This window comes from Leuciscus leuciscus, assembly GCF_965113295.1.
Source record: "Leuciscus leuciscus genome assembly, chromosome: 25".
NCBI lineage: Eukaryota > Metazoa > Chordata > Actinopteri > Cypriniformes > Leuciscidae > Leuciscus > Leuciscus leuciscus.
The window spans coordinates 12,878,908-12,891,169 of NC_138724.1; the positions used below are offsets into that span (position 1 = coordinate 12,878,908).

The window sequence follows — 12,262 nt, forward strand, 5'->3', positions numbered from 1 at the left end:
TGTCAACAAGAATATACATGCTCTCTCAAGCCTCTTCACCTCCCCCCCAAAAACAGCACACATTTTATTTTCTTCCCAAGCCACAAGAGTGCGTGAATGATGTGCCTAGCAGAAAGCCTGTTTTCGTAAGTTCGATGCTGATGTCCTGCTTTGAAGCCTGTTTTCTCACAGACAAGTCAGCGACACCCTAACTAGACATGACATATTTTTTGCTGAAATAGGGTCCCCAACAGGGCACGGCTTATTAATAGACATTTTTCACTTCAGCCAGTGCATTCCTCAAACACAAAGCTTCACTTTGAAGAGAAGATGGATCGCAGCAGATAACTTAACATATCTGACATGTGGGAGACAGATTGTGCTTTAGGAGCGTGAAGATGTGAATGCAATTATTTGATTCCACATGATTTCAGACGTATGTCTGATTAAGATCTACAAACATTCAATGGCACAACAAAAAGGTCATTTTTGCAGACAGTGATGTGTGATGTTAATACATAGCAATAATGCTGTAATAATACAGTAATAACAGTCCTGTCACTGACTGTCGCCGTCGGTCTGTCAGCAGAGTCTCTGTTAGTCGTGCATTTCAGATTAACCTTTGGCCTTGCTCTTTGATGAACTTACGAGGGTGTGTTCACAGTATCTCTCAACTACTCTTTATTAAGAACTACGGAACATTTTTTACCCCAAGGCTTTTAAAGGGGGGAAAAAAAGGTCGCCTATTTAAGGCTTAATCAACCCAAATTAAACTTTTGAGTATGAAAAATACAAGTGACACAACGATGAAAACTTTAAACTGAACCCTAAATATTGTTCTACAAAAAAAGAACTTTTATATGCCACTTCAGATAGGGTTTCTTTCATATGGAGAACTAGGAGTGCCATTTAAAAATAAAATGAAAGAATTATCAATTTATTAATAAAACTAAAAAAAACTGACAAAGCAACTGATTTTTTTTTTATAATTAGTTGTTATATTTAAAAACATGAATTAAATATGGTTTGAAATGTATTTGTCAATTTAAAAAAACAATGTGTTTGGTTACATTTAACTTAGCTTTTAGACATGACATACATTTAAAGCAGTTTTAAATGTCTATTAATTTGTCAAATGATTCGCTATTATTTTACTGTTACATTGAACTAAACCTATTTAATTTTTTTAGGGTTAGGGTTAAATTGGTTATTTATTCCTTAATTATACTTTTAAGTGGCACACCTAGTTCTTCATACTGCTGAATTCCCCCCCAAAAAACTCCACCAATGTCCATAATATTGAGCTACATGCAGGACATTTCATGGCAGCAGCTTGTAGGGTTAATTCCTACAGTGGCTGCAGTCTGCATCATAAAATGAGATCCTTTGAACTTGCCATGGCCGGAACAAAATATGTAAATAAATGTAAAACACATAATCTTTATTTATCAGACCAATGCCAGACAGATGGATCGGCCCACCTGGGAATCCTGCCGGCTCTCCAGATGTCCAGTCTGTTGCGATCTGCAGGCCAGATCCGAATGAAAAGGAACATGAGTGTCTCCTTAAACACACACAAAAAGAACTAAATTAATATTTTCTTCCATTTATCACTCAGACATTATAACAGCAGTGAGACAGATTGCCAAAAATGGAAAAGATTACAACTCTGATCTGTAAATCCTTGTTTGTATTGACAGATCAAATGCTCTATAGGCGACACCATTGGGCCACACTGGCCAAGCCGGTACGGATACGGTATCATTTTCCACCCAGGGGCTGAAAATGAAGCTCATTGCAATGTAATATAAATGCTTAAGTCGTTGCTTTGGAAATGCAGTGTATAAAGCGCTATATAAATAAATGTGACTTGAATCATCCTTTATGAGACTATAAACAAAGATTTACGGAAGCTATTTCTAGACGCACCTGGACAATATTAACATTTTATTCATAGCTGTAACCTAGCGTTTTAAAGTTTCTTTTAGCTACACTAAATAATTAGTTTGACGGTGACTGCTTAAACGGTGTTTACCCATTTAATATTTCCTTTATGTACAAGCTGTTGTAGATTACGAAAGACAATAATGTTTCTACCTCATTCATTAATTAAAGTATAATTTTAGACCGTAAGTTTTGCATTATGAAGCCAATGTTTGTCTTTTACGCCATAATGTTTTGAAACAGTAGAAGTCAGAATGTCCTTTCTGGCTCTGAAGTTTTTCAAAGTCCCTTTGTGGCTTCCAAACCCCATGTCTCTGGCCTATACTCACACTCTATTTATGCAGGAAAATGAAGTTGAACACTTGGCCCCTCCTAAATCTGTAAACTACAATTAAGCTAAATTCCAAGTTTATTTCCAAACGCCGTCCTTGTTCCAGACCATGTGAGAGGCTCGAGTCTAAAATTATAACACTTTGGGTCAGGCAGGCTTTGGGTCAGCCAATTCCTCTACGTCTGTCTCTGAGCATGAGAAGTGGTTAAACATACTTGTGACATCCGTCATGGGCAGACACATTCAAGAACTTGATTTAAAATATGTATATACAGATGATGTGATTACGTCTGCCGTCAATCCATACCGTTTTCTTTTATCAGTACGTCTTCGGGTTTTGATTGACAGGCATGTAATTGGAAATCAGTGTCACCTTGTCATTTCACAGGATTGTTGTCTTTCTTACGGCGACCCAAAGTCAAAAAAGAGAAAACAAAATGTACATCTGACAGGGGAGGAAGGGAGTGTGAGGCCTACATTATACCTTCATTGCTGTGGTTGGAGAGAACAGTTTTGTAAAGACGAAGCGAACATGTGCCGTCACACAGTCACACTGTCTGGCAAAGTAAATTATATGGATTTTAGCACACAATACTCTTGCAATTCTGGCTAAATTATATTTTACAATACATATATTATATATTCTGGCTATTTAATAAATAAATATTCAATATTTTCTTTTATTCATTATTTTATTTCACACATATATACAAAATAATATATATACATATACAGTATAGTATAGTATAATATGTGTGTGTGTGTGTGTGTGTGTGTGTGTTTGTGTGTGTGTATATATATATATATATAGTGTCTATATATGCACAGAAAGTAAACAACTGCAAATAATACGATTCATATATGTGATCTCATATCTAAATTTCAAAGAACTCCCGATTCAAAGGCTTTTGAGCAACAATAGAAAACACTTTTACACTTTTTGAAAATACCACAAAAGAGTGCAAGTTTTTACAAAGTTTCCATTCAATTGTGTGGTTTTATTGCTTTATTCTTTCTTTTACGATGTTTACTGTTTATTCTGCATTGGCATTAAGGCTCTGAACACAAGCTCTCTTACGCCTTCCGGAAGGAATTTATGAGACCAGAGGTTCATGTGAGGCACTGTCATTCCTACAGACGTGAGACTGGGACGACAGTTGCCCTGGAGATTAATTATACCTAACCTGGCAATCCAAGAGGGCAAAACTTCACAGTGGAGGTCTGCTTCACTTGTGCTGTAATCCCCTCGAAATCAAAGAGCTCTGAGATCAAAAATGAGACACAATACTTATGTTTGGTGCTGTAATCCACATAGTCTGCAGAAAGACCCAAGCAGGCTCATATGACGTAAACCACATGTGGTGCAAACCTGCACAGATCTGATGTAGGCATGATGGAGAGAGATGGAGTGACAAGTGAGACAGATAAAAGGACAGACAGGCAAAAAGACAGAAAAGAGGAACAGAAAGCCAGAAAGATCGATAGACTGATAAGTAGACAGACAGATGGACGGAAAGAAAGACAGAGACAGACCAGCAAAAGTACAGGAGAGGAACAGACAGAGAGATATGGTAGACCATGTGTCTGAGTGTCTGTTTTTGTTTACCTGTATGTTTTTTTTTTCAAAGGAATGGATGGATGGATGGATGGATGGATGGATGGATGGATGGATGGATGGATGGATGGATGGATGGATGGATAAATAGATAAAACAGACAGAAGAACAGCCAGACAGATAGAGATAAGGCTAGATAAGTAAATAGACAGACAGTTTCATCACAAACTGCTGGTTGGGAATTCCTGTCCTAAAATAGGGCAGAAAACAAACGTATTGAAACATCTATTAGTCATGGACGTGTGGTACATGACTCTTTTGCAGAAAAAAAAAGAACAAAAGATCAAGGGGCATGTTTTTTCAATGTTGGGAACAATCTGAATCAAATTATCCAGCTAAGATGACTAGACAATTGCTTGGACTGAAACAACCGCTTCAAACAAAAGAGTGAAAACAGGTTACAGGTTTTCAGACATGAATGATTTGAATCATTCATTCAGTGCTTTCCTGCCAAAAATGAACACCATGCATCTCTCAACGCTTTCTGCAGGCAATTCAAGCCACACAGATGCGGTTAGATAAACTCAGCTTAATAAAAAACATACAACTGAAATTGATTGGTCCTGATATATAACCTTGTGGTACTCCACTGACTGAAGGAACACGTGTGTCATGCTGTCTGGAACCCCCCCCCCGATCCCCCCCTAACTGCCATGACTCACTGATGAGTCAATCCCAGAGTAATTCCCACAAACACAGATCATGCGCAATACTGTGTGTGGAAGCATGAGAATTCCCAGAATTATTTTGTAATCTAAATGTTTTAACTCGGATTTCTTGTTCTGGGATTTTTTCCAATTTTTAACAAACTGATAGTGGCACATAGGCTTCATTCATGGACGGCGGGTTAAAAACCATGTTAGATATCATGTATACAAACTAATTAGTATCCATGAGTCCACCACACAACACAATGACACCCATGGGGTGTAGAAAAAGATAAAACACACTCAATAAACACACTAACTTGTGCCTTTCCATTCAGGAACATTCATATGCATTGTTGTGTTTCTACTTGTGTGTTGAGTCAGCATCAAACAGCCTCCTCCTATTCAGTCTGAGGCAGGAGACATGTGAAAGTAAACACAAAGCTCTTGTGTTCCGCAGCGTTGTTACACAGTGAAGGTCTAATGGTTCCACACAAAATCTAAACGTATCCACAGATAAACAGCCCAGTTTGGCCAACAATCAACTGGGACGAGAAGAATCAACATATTTGTCAGGTCCTGACATTTATATTACGGTCAATTTAATGCATATACATATTACGGCTGTCAAGAGATTAAAAGTTGTAATCTAATTATCACATGTGCCGCCAATTAATAAATTAATTAATCGCAAATTAATCGTACATCAAATTTGGCTGGAAATGACCCCCAAAGGATCATTTAAAGTCAATATTGTGTTAAATGAGAAAAAGCGTCAAATAGACATTACAAAAAGTAGCTTTAGAATGAAATATTTTATTTGATTCAACATGGAATTCATCACACATAAAATTGCTACAAATGCCATGTTTTTCCTGAATTGGTATTTAGATATATTTACAGACCAGTTCCGCAAAAGAAAGAAAGTCACACAGGCTTGAAATGACACGAGGGTGAGTAAATGTAAATAAACAGAATACATATTTTGGGGCATATTTCCCCAAAATATGAAATTATATTTTTAATGAAATGATACTCTAAATAAGAAACTAAAACTGTCAGTAGGGGGTGGTAACTGTCTAAATAAGTAGCCTAAGTCATTGAGTCATTCATTGATTCGATTCGTTCAAATGGCTGATTCGTTCAGGAACTAAGTAAATGGCTCTCTTTATGAATGGGCCATTGAATCATTGGTTAATCCGATTGATTCACTCAAAACACAGATTCGGTAAGTAATGAAACACCACTGACGCACAACAATTCTGCTCTGAGTTTACAGGTAGTATTTCCGTTGGCAAAATTGAGCAAAAAAAGACAATATTGTGTCTAATATATATATATATATATATATATATATATATATATATATATATATATATATATATATATATATATATATGATATACATATGAGACAAAATCTCATACAGGGGCCCTGATATCTTGAATTTTAGGGTCATTCTAACGGCATTCTATAGGCTTCATCATGCAGTGAGTTGTTGCTATGCCTCATGATCTTCACCAATCAACTGTATGAAATGTAACACTTGTTACACTTTATGGTAACACTTTATTTTACACTGTCCTTGTTACATATGTTACATGTACTTACCATAGTAAAACACAGTAAATGATGCATAATTACATGCAACTAACCCTCAACCGAATCCTAATCCTATAGGGATACCCTAACCCTAACCCTAACCCTAAATACCCTAACCCTACAGTAATGTTGTTAATTAATATTACTTAGTACTTAGATATATAATTACACTGTAACAATGACACAGTAACAAATTAATTATATGCAATTACTTTAGATTTACAGTTAGGGTTAGATTTAGGGTTAGTTACTTGTAATTGTGCATAATTTACTGTAATTTACTGTACATATTTAGAGTAAGTACATTTAGCAACGTGTAACTATGTCTCCTTAAAATAAAGTGTTACCAAAACTTTTTACGTTGCTAAAAATTATTTCTTTAAATAAAAGCAGTTCTTTTGAACTTCCTGATTTTTTTTTAACAGTTACCATAAACAAATTAAGCAGCACAACTGTTTTCAACATTGATAATAATAATAATAATAATAATAATAATAAGAAATGTTTCTTGAGCATCAAATCAGCATTTGTGACACTGAAGACTGGAGTAATGATGCTGAAAATCCAGCTTTGCATCACAGAAATAAATACAATTTCAAAATGTATTAAAATAGAAAACAATTATTACTTTTTTTTCCACAGTATTACTTTTTTCTGCATTTTTAATCAAACAAATGGAGCCTTGGTGAGCATAAGAGATTTCTTTAAAAAACTTCTTTTTTTTTTTTTTAAACATACTAACTCCAAAGTGACAGTATATATAGGGATTGTTATTTGACCAAACCGTAACTTTACAGGTTTTACACTTTATAAATAGCAAATTCACTCAACCCTAGGGAGAAAATGTAATCATAAATGTCAAATGAAAAACATGAATATAATAAAACATCCAGTGACAAGTGCATAAAAGCACAAGTATGTGAGTGAATGTGCCTTTTTGAAAGCAAAAGAGGCTCTGATGGATTGAACCAATTCTTTAAAGAGGCTCTAGCATGTTTTAAACAGAAAAGACTGAATTACAGAGAGAGAGAGAATTACATTTTTGAGACAGAAACAAACAAAAAAAGAGAAAGGAGATGAGAGGACTGGGAAACAGATGAATAAAAGATGTCTGAATCCCTTTTCGGCCACAGACATAAACAAACTGAGAACAGTTGACTGTTGCCATCCTCTCAGAGCCCCAGTTCGGTTAAACAAAGACCGAATCTACCTGGACAGCCATGCTTTCTCGCCCCATGCTAACTCAGAAGAGAAATCCCTCATAGTCTGTAGTTAGATGTTACTCACCGTACAATTATGATTCTGCAAAGATCAAATGAGGCAACTGCAGATCTACAGACCCATTCCAAGTGTTTACAGGTATGAGTAAGGCTTCAGACATCTCTGCTGATTCACTGTCTGAGAACATTGAGCTATCAAGCGACAGACTTTTTCCACCGGTTTGGTACTTTGTGTGTCAGTGGGTCAGGGGAGGTTGGATAAAGACTGGGAAAAAAGTGCAGAACATCCAGTAAGAGATGACTGGAACAAAAACTAATAGTTGGCCAGCTTTCCAAATAGAGATCCATTATGGATTACGCTCGTATAAACATCTGTCTGGAAACGGAAAGGTCAGTGGAATAACTCCATATTATACGACTTGGATACAGCTTGTAAATTGTTGGTTACAGGAACTTACACTGATAAATTATACTTGCTTTTAAAAATCAACTTATATTGCAGTTTGCAACCCATTTTACTTTCATAAACGCTCGCATTTGAATATTTTGTTTCACTCAACAAGAAAAAAAAATAGGTCAAGACTTTAATTTATCCATTGGGAATTCATTGGATTGGGAAAAGTGGGCGTTACGTAATGCAGCCAGGTGACTGGAAGGAAACAGTTGGATTGGTGACATCAACCCGAGAAGGAAACAGGGTAAATGTCATGCTCCTGTTAAAACAAATTGCTGAAATTCTGTTTGAACCAACTTGAATCTTTCAAGTTGCATAACGCAATTCTCAACAAAGCCCGGTGAAAACAGTTGGAACAGGTCGTGAGTACCTGCATGTTTTGGACACATTTCCTCCTGTACTGCGCACACGTGGGCTGACAATCATACGCCAAATCAAAAACGTCAGACGCTGATTCTTTTCCAGATCACGCTTAAGGTCCATCCATCAGCGCAGCTTTTATATGTGCCAATCTGAAAGCATAAAGGCTGAACAATGTTTCCACTTATTGTTTAAAGGACGGAGGATTTCGTTGGATTCCAGAAGGGTCTTAAATACCCTCTGAATTGCTTTGACTTCTTTAATCTCTCTTAACTCGCTGCAGTGCCTCTGAACACCATCATCCAGCCGTGTCACTTTGAGAGACCTGCTTTATCCCTCACGCTGTCAGCCGCTCAACCCCTCAGCTTTCAGAGGCTTTTTCCAAGGTCATGTCCCAAGAACTCAAACGTTTGCACTAAACCGTTTTGTTTATTCATGGTCCAAGGTCCCTAGATGAAGAACGACAGGTTCAGTGGGGAACCTGAGATCGGTCAACATGATAATCTTGGACCTGGTTTTGATTAACAAGCTGCCTACAAAGGCATCCCGGGTCGTTTTTCATGTGCAAATGAAAACAACGCTTTGAGGGATAGATGTACAGCCCATTCAATAGCTTGTACTGTCTTAAGGCCCTAATTTTCACTGGAAAAACGAATTTGCAATGTTGTGGGGGCTGAATGATGGACAACAAGGTAGATAACAATACAGGCCATTGCATGTCTATGCCTCATTTTCTCACTCATTTGCATCTTTTATTAAATATACTGATTAAGGTTAATAGTCCCGTTCTCGACATGAAGCCTGTTCCAAAAGCGTAGGCAGCAAAATGACCTTGCTTTCTAAAGGTGTGGCCACACTTACCATTGTTCTGTGAAACTTCCTGAGCAAAATCCAGTCATTTCAATTGGTTTCATCATTTTGGCTTCATTCATTCTATGGCATCACTGAATGTATCCTTCAAGCAGGGGGAAAATTCAGAATGCATTGCAAAAACCACAGACATAAAGCCAAAATGGCCAAGAAGTCAAGAAAAATGTGTATTAAAATGGTCAATAAGAGTGCTGCAAGGATGATGTATTTTTGTAGGCCAAAACCCAAAAAACAAGTAAGCAATCCAATCGTCCTGAAGATTATCATGATGAACAAAACATTTAAGAATCATAAACTGTTGTTGGTCTCAAAGCTTATTTTCTGCAACAATCAGAATCTTTTTCAGAATAAACAATCACAATAATTTTGTGTGTGTGTGTGTGTGTGTGTGTGTGTGTGTGTGTGTGTGTGTGTGTGTGTGTGTGTGTGTGTGTTTCAAGGGAACCAGGGTGATGCTAATTCTGGGTTCATTCACTGACATGATGTTCCCTTTCTTAAAAGATCAATAAGTCTCTTCAAATTTCAGATAATGTGACATTTTGATCACAAGAAGAGGTTAGTTCAGGTTGTAAAATGTCATGTGGTGCACCTTCCCTTAAACTTCAATAAATGAATGAATAATTAGTCAAATTGTTAAAAAGATGTGTTCAATCATATGTATTCAAGGTGTAAGTATAATATATTATTATTTTTTACACGATGGTTGTAATATGTAACTTAGATTTGGAGATCTGGATCCAGGGGGTGGGTGTTTTTGTGTTGGTTTTTGTCCAGGATACCTGGGGTTTTAATTATGTATTTTTTATGTGTTTTAATTTTTTATATTAGTTGCTAATCATACGTGTCTGTATATATGCATATGTATCCTCCTGAAACCCAGAAAAAAAAGTTTGTTGAATTTAGTTTTTTTTTCATATCACATTGTTTAGAGCATAAGAAACAAATGGTAAAAAAAAAAAAAAAACATTTTTGAAAAATAATATTTTATTCATACGTTATGCTATGTCCTCTAGTGGACACCAGGACTAAGTTGTTTAGAAAATAAAATGACATGAAATTATATGTATGCGCAAAAACAATGGGATTTTTTTTCAATCACCAATACTGGGGGTTTCAGGATTTTTTTAACCAAAATTTGTATAAAGATGATTCTCAGCTATGTTATGAAAGATATAACGGAATGAATTGATACACCATTTTACTTTATGCAATATGTGGGTAAAATGGCCATAAATTATTATTCCCATTCAATGCAATGTATACACACTGTATCTAATTTGCACATTAATGTGTTCTTGGAGCAACATTTAATGAAAAAAGAAGTGTAATAATTGGAGTAATAATTGGCAACATTTTAATAATAATATCTAATATTCATAGGAATATTGATGTAACGGTCACCAGCTGGAGTGCCCTTGAGAGCCACCAGAGGGCACTCCACATCAGACACTCACGTTCACTCTCAGACTACATTTCCCATACTCACTGCCCGGACTCATCATCTCTGATCACTCATCACAGTCACCTGTACCTCATTATCACTGATTGCATTCACCTGTGTCCCATCACCCTGTTAGTCTCAGTCTATTTATACCAGGGGTGGGGAACGTCCGGCCCGCAAAACAGTTTGATGCGGCCCGCGAGTCAATTCCTCCAAAAAAAAAAAAAAAAAAAAAAAACTTCAGAAACAAAAATCTCAGCAATTACTTTTCCTGTGATAGAAAACACAAAATAGGCAAAGTGGCAAGCAGCACGAGTCCACGAGCCGTGAGAGCAGGGCGTGGCCAGTAGCGCGAGTGTTAATGAGTCACCTGAGGTCAAGTTCAAGCACTGGTTTCAAGTTTCTCACGGATGAACTTCGGGGGCGAGCGCGCCGCACCGGTTTAAAAAAAAATAACGCAGTCGGCACCGCCGCACAGTCTTCAGTCAGACCAGATGTTGTCAGGCTATATGTCAGTAAAACTCAGAAAAACTAACTTACTTACGTTACGTCGTGCCAGCCGTTTGTTCGCGGCGCGCACTCTTCAATCACGCAAATGCGGCGCGCCCTGTATCATGCAAAATAAACTACTAGCATGTAACGTCGTGTTCTGTCGTCAATTAAGTATTGAAATAACTAAAAGGGAGATTAAAGCTGCGTCAAAACTCTATGTCGGGGCTTTTGTATTCCTTTGTAGGCTACATAAATGTTACACATTTTGGCGTAGCCCTACTCAATTTTCATTATTAATATTCTAACATTTTATCAATATTGCAAAGTCATCAAAACTGACTAAATATTTTGTGACCAAAAATGGGAAAAATAGGCCTACATCTAGCCTAAATGATCGTTCATGACATTCTTTTAACTATAAGCAACCCAATTTGTCTAGATCTGTATTATTTCCTTTGTATAATGAGCTTAAATATTGCTGCGCAGTCGTGTGATTTAGTCTGCTTGATTAACATTATTACAATGTATTCCTAACTCTGATATGTAGCCTATATATAAGGTCCTCGAATGTGTTCGAATATTTCACCAGCATCAGCCTTTTCAAAGTTTCTATCAATCCGCTTGTCCGTGTTTGCACAACTTGCATCATTAAGCCAGTAGGTGGTGACAAGTGACGGTCTTTATGAGTGAACAATTGAAATTTAATTGAACTGATTTAATAGTGCCAAAAACATTGATTAACTCAAGAAAGAAACAAGTTGCTGAAACCAATCTTTAATGCTAAAAAGTTTACATCTATGCAAAATAATCCTTGAAAGATTTCTCATTTAAGGCCATTCCTGTTTGGAATATGTGGTTGTGTATTGTCAACAATAAGCAGAAACATTTTGCATTTCCATTTTCTAGTGTGGATCATTCATTTCAACATGTATCCTCATTCTCATGTTTAAGAATCTGTTATCTGCTTGACAAATGATTTATGCTACTGCCCACTGACATGCTTTTAAAGATATTGTTATCAAAAAATTTTGGCATTCAAACACCTTAAAATGCACATATGTAGGTCAGAGAAATAAACATTTTTCTCGGGGGAGCATGCCCCCCAACCCCCCTAACTACCTCATCATTTGAATGTGTGTGTCTGTGTGGTAATATGGCCTGGTGTGGCTACAGTGCCAGGACTGAATTTTTTAACCAGTCTGCCCCCTGCATATAGGCCTACAATATACATTATTCTCTGTATCGAATCATGTTATCTTGTTACCCAGCCCCTGATGTTTCTAAAACCTAGAAACGCCCCTGCTCAT

General features: G+C 36.7%; 1 protein-coding gene across 10 annotated transcripts in view; it reads right to left on the reverse strand.

The window, feature by feature from the left end:
* znf469 (zinc finger protein 469) overlaps positions 1-12,262 on the reverse strand; it is a 315,321-nt gene that overhangs the window by 102,670 nt on the left and 200,389 nt on the right. For 7 of the 10 annotated variants that reach the window (XM_082160388.1, XM_082160386.1, XM_082160376.1 and 4 more), the window contains one exon: positions 1,461-1,543. The exons of the other annotated variants lie outside the window; for them this stretch is intronic. The gene's annotated coding sequence lies outside the window, so the exon portion shown is untranslated. The remainder of the gene's footprint in view (positions 1-1,460; positions 1,544-12,262) is intronic. 10 annotated transcript variants of the gene reach the window in all.